Genomic DNA, 8,941 nt, shown 5'->3' on the forward strand with positions numbered 1-8,941 from the left:
CTATCTTGGCTAGGAGTTCAATAAAAGTTTAAACAAAAATTCAAGCTGTGAAACATCACTTTTTAGATTATGCTCTGTAAATGTTCCCTCTTTTCTTCTGTCTGATTTTTCTAAACAACTACAAATATAGAGACATGCCCAAAGAAGCAAATCTCTCATTTGGTAGCACATCACCCTTAACAAGTTCTATATGAGGGCTTACTCTAGTTATGTGCTCTAGAGACATTTATATTGTCTGCATTTATGTATTTCAAGTATCTTTGGCAATTCTTGTTCACTATATTCCTCAAACTGAGATTCTAACAGCATTTAAGGTGTGACTATGAAGTAATTTGAGTAAATCAAACTTTAACAAATCAATTTTAACAAATTTAATTTTAACAAATTAAAATTTGTTAATGTGTCTATTGTAAATAAAAGGCGATATAGTAATGTCATATTTCTAGGTATGATATCTGACTGCTGGGTGTCTGAGACAATGAGAAACAATATAAAGTTCAATACACTCTTCTTATTTGATATTTATTCATCATTTCAGTGTGTTACTGTTTCCCAAGGGACTGCATATAATAATTAGACTTGTGATGCAAATATTCTTAAATGAAAACCCTGATTCTGTCATAGGTTATAGGGCAGAGCTTGAAACTGTTCTCATAAAAAAAGTGAAATATGACATTATTGGCTTAAACTTGTACATGTCTCTTGAGACCTCCACTTTTAATAACCTCCAGGATCATAGGTAAAACTGAGGTAGTAATCATTACTGAAATAAATTTTCTGGCAGAATTAGACATCACCTCCAAGAATCAATAATCATTTGAAGTTAACAGGGTGATTAAATGACCTCCTTTTAATTTTCCTTTATGTTGAGTTGCTTTTTAATCTTGATTTAGAGTCAAATCACTAGAAACAAAAATAAACTAAGGACTTAGAACATTAGAGTAACAACTTGAGGCTTATTCATTATCAATGTTAAAGTTTCCCTTCCTTCAATCAGGGCATTTCCAGTTAATCAATGTATTCTGAAAGAGAAACTGAACACTCCGTACAGACTGAATAAGGCACCACCTAAGGCTGCTTTCACTTTCTAAAGATTACTCCATTAGCTTTGCTATAGCAGGTGCTGCATTTTTTATTTAGTAATTTGCCATTCCAGAGATGCTTGGGGTTTCCTTCGTAATGACTGATCGTGCCGTCATTAGGACTATTCATACATCAAGTTTATACCTCCCATCTTTTTACACTCCAGAAAAGAACTGCCTCAAGTAGGCAGCAAGTTAATTCTATCAGCCAACTCTTTTTTGTCACATGTAGGAAATTGAGCCAATTTTCAAATTGAGTTTTTCCTAGTTTGAACTGTCAATCATTATGCAATAAAATCATTTACCAAAGTATTGGTATGGTTGTGCATCCTAATATTTACATAGGATGATATTATGATAACATTTGTTAATGTGTCTATGTGCAAGAAATAAATAAAATGCAAAAAATAAAATCATGGAATTCAATACAATTTAGAAGTAAAACATTGTTTGATCCCTTATTCAAAGACAGAGGGGGCGGAGAAGGTATATGTTCAAACACACATGTATGCATGAAGGAGTAAGAGAGACAGAGAAAGTATATCTCTATGCAGATAAAATAAATATACTGATAATCATTTCTGGTTCCAAAGACATTTAAAAATAGTTTTTATTATATGTATGAATACAAGAATGGTATCATCTTTGATAACATTTTAACCCATTACAGTTATTTTGATGTTCATATTTTCTTATTTTTGACCAAAGGAATCTATGAAAATAATTGTTCTTTAATTTAATATGAACCTGATAGTTTGCATAGCTCCCACGTTATCTTATAATAATGTGTTACAGCTTATTTTTGCACAAAGTTTTACTCCAGTCCTGGAGTCAGCTAGTTTTCTTAGAAGGCTATATTCTTATTAATTATATGGTTTTAGAGAGCACATTCTGGGCATTATAGTTTCTCACCATTATTTGTTCATTGTTTCAAGCAATTTAAGGGAATACTGATAGAAGAATATGCATATTTTTAAAGAGAGAGCAAAAAGACATCATAGGTTCATACTAATTTTTCCAATTATACTTTAGGATTATAATATTTTGATTTTGTATTGACATATCTTTGGTTAGATTGGTAAATGTTAGTTCCAAATTATACTAGCTGTTAAGGTTTGCATATGATATGTCCCCCAAAAGCTCCTTTGTTAATGCAGGAGTTGAAATTTTTAGATTATGAGAACCAACCTCATCAGGGAATTAATCAATTCAGTGGATTAATAATTTGAATGTGTTACCGGTCGGTGACTGTAGGCAGATGGGGCATAGCTAGAAGTGGTAAGTGTGAGTGTTCCTTGGGGATTACACTTTTTCTCTCTAATTCTTTGTGCTACCTCTGTTTCCTGACTGCCAAGAGTAGAATATCTTCTCTCTGCCATGCCCTTTCTAGTGATAGTCTGCTTCATTTTAGTCTCAGAGCAATAAAGTCTGGTGGCCATGGACTGATCCTGAAAACAAGAACCCAAAATTAAAACTTTTCTTCCTCTAGATGTTCCTATTGTATTAGTTTGTTCTTTTGTGGTTTTTTTCCTTTAGTCACAGCTATGAAAAACTTAATAACACACCAACTGATTTGTTTATTTTATTTATCCTTGTGAATGTATGCACATGAATACAATAGTGCCCTAAATTGGTAAGTGGTTAGCAATGTACTCTTTGGGAAAATGAAAGGCTCTGAGTGTAGCATTTGCTGAAAACTAAGAAGTACTCTATCGCTGACTTTAGACCATGGAGGGAGTACTTTTTCTTACTTCAGAAAAGATTTAAGAACAAACTAGATTTATTTTCTAATACATAGAATCATTAAAATTTCTAAATGTATTTTATTAGGAGTGAAAATGGCATTCTGCTAATATTATGAAATGGACCTCATCTTTAAGAGATACTAAAGTTTTATGTATGTTTCATAGATATTGGTGATTATTGACCTTCACTCTTGTATATATGGGGGTTCATGATACCATATTCACTAATTTCATTTACCCAAAAATGCTTTCATGAAATATGAAAGTGTAATACATTGGTTTTCCAAACTCATAATAAGTAAACGCAAAATTTGGTCACTATCGCAGGAGTCTTCTCTTACTGGTAGAGTTTTCAGGCTTGTAAACAATTACTACAGTTTGATGCAAAGACAGTTTTGAAAAGTGTTATGAATGAAAAGAGTGGAGAAAAACTTCATCTTGGGAATTGGGAAGGTTTTTGTGAAGAGAAGGGTCTTAGTATTTGTATCTCAAAACTATGACATATGTAAAAAAGATATCTACTCAATTAACTTTTTATAACTACATTATTCCAACTGCAGTTAAGATATCAGCTGTTTCATAATCATAGGAAGAAACCCAAATGATTGATTATTCAGTCATTGACTGGGAACTTGTTACTCACTTCTATCCAAAGACCCTGAATCTTAGTTAAAGGCAGTTTTTCATGTGCTTACTTTCCAGGCTTTCTGATTTTTCTTCTATTTTCATACATGCAGAAATTTAAAAGATTTTTCTTAGGTATTGATTTGGTGCATAATTGTTCACTCTAGACAGTCTTTGGGAACACCTAGTCCACTACACTATAAGAAAGAAGTTTCCTGTTTGTGTTCTAAGTGAGATCAAGAAACAAAACAAGTGATTCTGACAGAGGAAACTACAAGAATTAAAGAATTCTAAAATTATTTTCAGTTGTCCCTCATTAATGTTTTACCCAGTCTTATAGAAACACTGACCAAAATAGCAATAGCAAAAAAGATTTATAAAAGTTCAATTTTTACTCCTCAAACCCTTTATATCTCATTTTTTCCCCTTCATATGGAAATAGTAATAGCATTTTGTTATATTTTAGAGAAGTGCCTGCTACTTATTTTAATTGTTATTGAGTCCATCATATGCATATAAAAGAAATAAATATACCTTAATATTTTCCAAGCAGTCATTGATAAATTTCCTATTGTCATTCTCTTGCTCTGATAGTCTCTCATAAATGCACATATGTATGCACAGACACACAGACACACACACACACTCACACACCATACAAATATTTTGGAATTTATGGAAATGGAAATCTTATTTCACAAATAAATCTTGCAAATGCTTTAAAATAACATGAAAATATGTACTGGTGTTGGAATATATTTAAAGAATTGAACAAATTCCTATTGGGTGAATCAACATTTGCAGAGACTAGAAGAACATGCCTCTTAGAAGGAAAACAAGTACTGCATTTGAATATGCAAGTTGAGATGTGCACAAGCACTGGACAAAAGTTCACATCTCTAGAAGATCCTCACAATGGAAGTCTTTATGCTTAAGCTTATAAATTCATTCTTAACTTAGTTCTTTGAGTGTTTAACAATATGGCTGGGCCAATCCATCATTCAAAAGCCTAGTGAGTGCCTATGTGCCCAGCATGAAAGCAGCAAAATCAAGAGTCTCTAAAATTTCTATTGGTTGATCTGATTTTCTGTCACTTGTCTTCCAAAAAGATTTCCTCTCTCTGAGGGAAACTGGAAGAAGCAGTCTTTTTGTATTCAGGGAAATCCTAATGAGACCTAGTGGTTCATACTAGGTTGTCAAACCTACAATCATACCTGATTTTGCTGCAATTCTTTTACAATGAGCAGTGGTCTTCTCTTTATGATGCTATTGAAATCCTTTATCTTTATTAATTTCATTTTTACATTTGTTTTACCTGAGAAGATTAATGAGAGCTTTGATTTCCTCAGATGAATTATTATAATAAACCTTATCCTCCATTAATACTACGAACAGAGTTGTTGGTTTTCTAATTGAAATGCAAACCTGAAAGTCTTCTTCACCTTTCAAATACTAGTAGAAAAATCTAAAATAATTTTCAGAGTTTGATATATACTTGTTCTTTCAGTTTTCATTTCTTCAGGTCTAAACTTAAAATTTATAAAATGACTTTTGTAGTAATTTTGTCCTAATTTACCTTACCTAATATTAAATTCCTCTTTCTTACCTGATGTTGCAATGTTAGATTGTTTTATTTACTTGATATATTAATACTTATTTAATACATTATTCTCATGCCCATAGAATTTTGAAAATCAAGTTCAAATTCAGATTAGAGGTTTAAACTGGCAAACATGAAATAAAAATTTCTTTACCTTAGTTGGACACAAAGAAAATCTCCAAATCTAAGACATAAATTTTCAAGGCTGTGTTCAGGAAGTAAATGTAGATTTGAGATTGGAGCCCATTACAAGGTAGGAGTAGGAGCTGCCTTTTTTTGCAGCAATATGGAAAGCTAATCATCAAATATTCTTTCTTAAAGTCTATCAAATTTGGGAGATCTCTAAAAGTAAAGAAAAATCAATTACTGATACACGTCTTTGTGTGTATGCATGTGTGTATGTGTGTGTTAATTACAAAATTCTTCAGAAAGGAGTAGTCTAATACAAAACCTTACAGTTCAAGTTTTATTGGATCCAAGAAAAATTGACATCTACTTGGATGAAATTTGTTATGGGGATAAATTTATATGAAATGTAGTGTCTATGTGCTTAGTATTAGTTAATATACTCAGTTTTTTTCTCAATACTGAAAGACATGATGTGGTAAGACTTTTTTTTTTTCTATAGGAGAATAAAACCTTTACTTAAATGGAAACACTAGTCTTTATTTTCATCATACTTAAGTGTGTGGTTACCAACAATCTCCAATAAAACACTATATAAAATAAGTAAAAAAAAATTAGTACATGTAAACTTACATACACTATCATCAATTAACAAGTTTAAGAGCAAGCCATTATCAATCCTAGATTTGCTCAAGAATTTTACAGGCTTGAAGGTTTTTTTTGTTGTTGTTGTTTTATTTTGTTTTGTTTTGTTTAGAATACATAATACTCGCAGTTGTTCTACATTTTGATATTCTCTTTTAAGAAAAATTTCTAAGTTGCCAGACAAAAGCATCTCAATGTTGTTATACTTAGTAAATAATTTAAAATTCATAATAATTACTTCCATATGTCAAATTCTCTTCACCCCCAAATTCCCACTTGCCTCTCATTATCTTACTCTTATTTCTTAATTTCTCTTGATGTGTTATAAATAACTATTATGTCCTACTTCTGAGAATAATTCATTACTTTGTGTGTTCTGAAGTATTGATTTATATAGGAAAAGGAGCAATCATATTTAGCTACCAAAATAAGAAGCTATTGTTCTAGTGAGTATTCACTTTGGTCCTTAGCCATATAAGGGTGTGTATGCACATATGTACATGAACTAAATAAAACCTGACAACCTGACAAACTTTCTCTCTCTTATCCCCCCGCAAAAAAAAAAGAAAACGTAAAAGAAAAAAAAAAAAAAAAGAACAAGCCATTTAAGACTTTGGAGCTGCATTTATTTAAAAACTACGAAACCTTATCAACCCCAAGTAAGATACTGAAGAGCTATTCAAGACTTCTTCAAACCAATTACACAAATACAATTTTATTTTTGGTTACAGTCTCCCGCTATGCACAAGACCACTGGAATGCTGGAACATTTACATATTTTAAAATGGCACAAAGCAAAGCAAGGGGATAACACGCCAGTCTTGGAGAAGCTGTCTTGAAAGTGCAAACTTTTCATTTTCTCTTCCTGAACCACTTGGATAATAGGTACCTCAGACGACACGGGCAGTCATGAACATACTTTCCACTGGTGGGACATTTACTGGAACCAGGTCTTCATTCCTTTAAAATACCTCCAGTTTTAAACAGTGAACAGACTTCAACTAACTATAGTGCAAATCAAATACCGGGGAGCAAAACGACAGAATAGAGACTGCTGCAGATCGACCTGCTGCTTCTTTACCTGGCACACAGGACAAACTGGCACGCATCAAAACTTCTATTTAGGTTTTGATACGGTAGGCAGTGCGGCGGAGCGAAGGCAGAGCAACCACACAGCAGCCTCGCAGCAAGGCTCAGATTGTGGACCGGATCTATTCCCCCTCTTCGAGTACTGAATGCCCACAGAATACTGGGCACACAGGGGCAGCCACCGCCAGGAGATCAACCAGAAAACTGCTCTTCCCGTGCTGCCTCACGACACCCCCTGGGGTAGCGCAATGCGGCTCTCCAGTCTTTCTTCGGTATAGGCTGAAAAATCCAGCTCTCTCCTCGGCAGTTAGAGAGGTTTTCCACAGTCCCTTTGCCCAGGGGAGTCTCCACGGGAGACAGAAGGGTGGCTGAATTGGGATTTCTTGTAGTTAAACAGCCATCAAGGCCGAGGGGGACTCTGGGAAGCTCTCCATCGAGTCAGCCCCAGAAGTCAGGGGAAGCTGAGCTCGAGGGACAGGGGTCCTGGAATTTGAGCATATTCTGAACGAGATCAGAGACAGCAGGGCTGAAGAGCACCACGAAGGTCTGCACTGCCTGCTCCGCCACTGCGCTGCCCTCCTCGCGACACCCCCATGGGGGATGCCTCCAGGACTCTGGAGGGGGTGGGGCGGAATGAACAAGCTCCAGGTCACCAGATTCTGTGGTGGCGGTTGTCACCATCTCGTCTAATATTTCTCTGTCGGCCACACTGCCTCCCACCAGCAGCTCACCGTCGGCCCCCTCCTCTGTGACCTGCTCTTCCAGAACTAATCCACCTGCCATCTTGCCACATGGGGCGTTCAGAGGTAGGCGCTTCTCCCCGGGAGGCACGTGGTAAGTCTAGAAACAGTTCATCCCTCAGGGAGCCATTGTGCGCCATCTGCATGCTCTGAAGAAGAGACTTCAACTTCTTGTTTTGGATGTTAATGTCCACAAAATATTTCTGAATGCCTTCATCTTCATCAGCCAAGCTGCTTCTCATTGTTTCAATGACCTGTGTGAGCTTTTAATCTCCTTCCTGGCTTCCTCGAGTGCCAGCTGGGCCTCAGCTGGTGGCACTATTCTTCAACCCAGTCTTCTCTCATACGTCGCTCAGATTCCTTCATCTTCATGTCTAAGATTCAGACATCTTTAGGTGTCTGTGAATTCTTTCTGCTGCAGAGGAGTGAGATACTGCTCTGAATCTGGGGGTCGACACCATGGTTTCCTCCACAAGATATGTAGCTTCCAGACCGCCTCATGACTGGACTGCAGTTACTTCCTTTGTAGGAGCCTGAGTTGCTACTGTTTGGGGAGGAAGGGGCATAACTAGGATGGATATTAATGGGCGCTCAGCTGATTCCTGCACAGCATGGACAGAAGGTCATTTTCCCATGGGAATGGTGGACTGTGGCCAGACTTGCTCGATGAGGCCCCATTACTTGGCCCATGGGGACCTGGAGTAGGTAAGAAAGAGGACCGCTTGCTTCATGCAGTGACACCTGGACCTCAGGAGCTGACATGCTGCCCATCCTGCTGGAATAGCTAAAATCAGCTTCACTGCCTGGCTTTACGAGGCCTGACTGATTCCTTCTTGTTTTGGGTTGACAGGATGCTTCCCTTAATGACTATTCCATTGGTGCACTTCTTTCTGGTAAAGTTTTCATCACTTGCAGGGCAACAGTCAATGGGGCTGTTCCCAGTACCTGAGGATCTCTTCACTGGAGATACTAACTGGCTCCTAGGACAGCCTGTGGCATCTGAGCAGAAGCTGTTGCTGCTAATGGTCCTTGCTGAGCGTCCAGAGCTGCTGGGGTTGAACTCTCTGCTGTCTTCCTCAGAGAAGGGAGACCCAGAGGCTGGGGACAAGTTGTTCTGTTGCTGGGGCAGATGGCGTCAAAGAATCAACCAGGGAATCTGGCTTTGGTAAATCTCCTTCTCCTGATGCTGCACTCTCTGCTCCTTCTCATAATTGGACATCTTGGTCTCCCAGAGCGCGAGCCCCATTACGCCACTTCCCGCCACTGCAATGATCCAGGACACACCTCACC

At 36.9% G+C, this 8,941-nt stretch overlaps 1 protein-coding gene and 1 pseudogene across 2 annotated transcripts in view; one reads left to right on the plus strand and one right to left on the minus strand.

Moving 5' to 3' along the window:
- The window catches only part of LOC306639399 (uncharacterized protein), an 829,262-nt gene that overhangs the window by 369,536 nt on the left and 450,785 nt on the right, over positions 1-8,941 (plus strand). The gene's annotated exons all lie outside the window — the stretch shown is intronic.
- On the minus strand, positions 6,944-8,940 carry LOC306654702 (syntabulin-like; annotated as a pseudogene). The gene has a single exon. The product of its transcript is annotated as a syntabulin-like (transcript).

This window comes from Sciurus vulgaris, assembly GCF_902686455.1.
Source record: "Sciurus vulgaris genome assembly, chromosome: 1".
NCBI classification, from domain to species: domain Eukaryota; kingdom Metazoa; phylum Chordata; class Mammalia; order Rodentia; family Sciuridae; genus Sciurus; species Sciurus vulgaris.